Genomic DNA, 1,954 nt, shown 5'->3' with positions numbered 1-1,954 from the left:
CCTCATCAGAGTGTGACTAAAACTGATGTCAAAAATAATTCGAGTATGGCAATTTCGGTAGGGATCTCTAAGTAGGGATTGCTCACTCCCATAATTTGACCCCTTGGACACCGAAAATTTGACCTCATCAGAATGTGACTAAAATTGATATGTAAACTAATTCGAGTACGGCCAATTCAATGGGGATCCCTGAATGTGGATAGCTCACTCCGAAAATTTCGCCCCTTGAACACCGAAAATTTGACCTCGTCAGAATGTGACCAAAATTGATGTTTAAACTAAATAGAGTATGGCCAATTCAGTGGGGATCTCTAAATCGGGATTGCTCACTCCCAAAATTTGACCCCTTGGACACCGAAAATTTGACCTCGTCAGAATGTTACCAAAATTGGTGTCTAAAATAATTCGAGTATGGCAAATTCAGTGGGGATCTCTAAATCGGGATTGCTCACTACCAAAATTTGGCTCCATGGACACCGAAAATTTGACCTCGTTAGAATGTGACTAAAATTGATGTCTGAACTAATTCGTGTATGGCCAATACAGTTGGGATCTCTAAGTGGAGATTGCTCACTAATAAAATTTGGCACCTTAGACACCCAAAATTTGACCTCATCAGAATATGATTAAAATTTATGTCTAAACTAATTCGAGTATGGCCAATTCAGTGGGGATCTGTAAATCTCCCAAAATTTCGCCTCTTGAACACCGAAAATTTGACCTCGTTAGAAGTTTTCCAAACTTGATGTCTAAAATAATTCGAATATGGCCAATTCAGTGGGTATATCTAAGCAGGGATTGCTCACTCCCATAATTTGGCCCCTTGGACACCGAAAATGTGTCCTCTTCAGATGGTGACAAAAATTGATGTCTAAACTAATTCGAGTATGGCCAATTCAGTGGGGATCTCTAAATCGGGATTGCTCACACCCAAAATTTGATCCCAGGGACACCGAAAATTTGCCTCGTCAGAATGTGACCAAACTTGATGTTTAAACTAATTCGAGTATGGCCAATTCAGTGGAGATCTCTAATCTCCCAAAATTTGGCCCCTTGAACACCGAAAATTTGACATCGTCACAATATGACCAAAATTGATGTCTAAACTAATTCGAGTATTGCAAATTCAGTGGGGATCTCTAAATCGGGATTGCTCACTCCCAAAACTTGGCCCCTTGGACACCGAAAATGTGTCCTCTTCAGATGGTGACAAAAATTATTGTCTAAACTAATTCGAGTATGGCCAATTCCAGAATATGACCAAAATTTATGCCCAAACTAATTCGGGTATGGCCAATTCAGTGGGGATATCTATGTCGGGATTGCTCACTGCCAAAATTTGGCCCGTTGGACACCCAAAATTTGACCTCATCAGAATGTGACTAAAATTATGTCTGAACTAGTTCCAGTATGGCCATTGAGTGGCGATCACTAATTCGGGATTGCTCACACCCAAAATTTCGCCCCTTGGACACCGAAAATTTGACCTCATCAGAATGTGACTAAAATTGATGTCTAAACTAATTCGAGTATGGACAATTCAGTCGGGATCTCTATGTTGGGATTGCTCACTCCCAAAATTTGCCCCTTGGACACCCAAAATTTGACCCTATCAGAATGTGACTAAAATTGATGTCTAAACTAATTCGAGTATGGCCAATTCAGTGGGGATCTCTAAATCGGGATTGCTCACACCCAAAATTTGATCCCAGGGACACCGAAAATTTGCCTCGTCAGAATGTGACCAAAATTGATGTCTAAACTAATTCGAGAATTGCAAATTCAGTGGGGATCTCTAAATACGGATTGCTCACTCCCAAAACTTGGCCCCGTGGACACCCAAAATTTGAGCTCGTCAGAAGTTGACCAAACTCGATGTCTAAAATATTTCGAGTATGGCCAATTCCGTGGGGATATCTAAGTAGGGATTGCTCACTCCCAAAATTTGACCCCA

The sequence above is a fragment of the Amblyomma maculatum genome, chromosome 5, assembly GCF_055883805.1.
Source record: "Amblyomma maculatum isolate TAMU_Amacu chromosome 5, ASM5588380v1, whole genome shotgun sequence".
Lineage (NCBI taxonomy): Eukaryota > Metazoa > Arthropoda > Arachnida > Ixodida > Ixodidae > Amblyomma > Amblyomma maculatum.
This window is presented reverse-complemented; position numbering follows the sequence as displayed.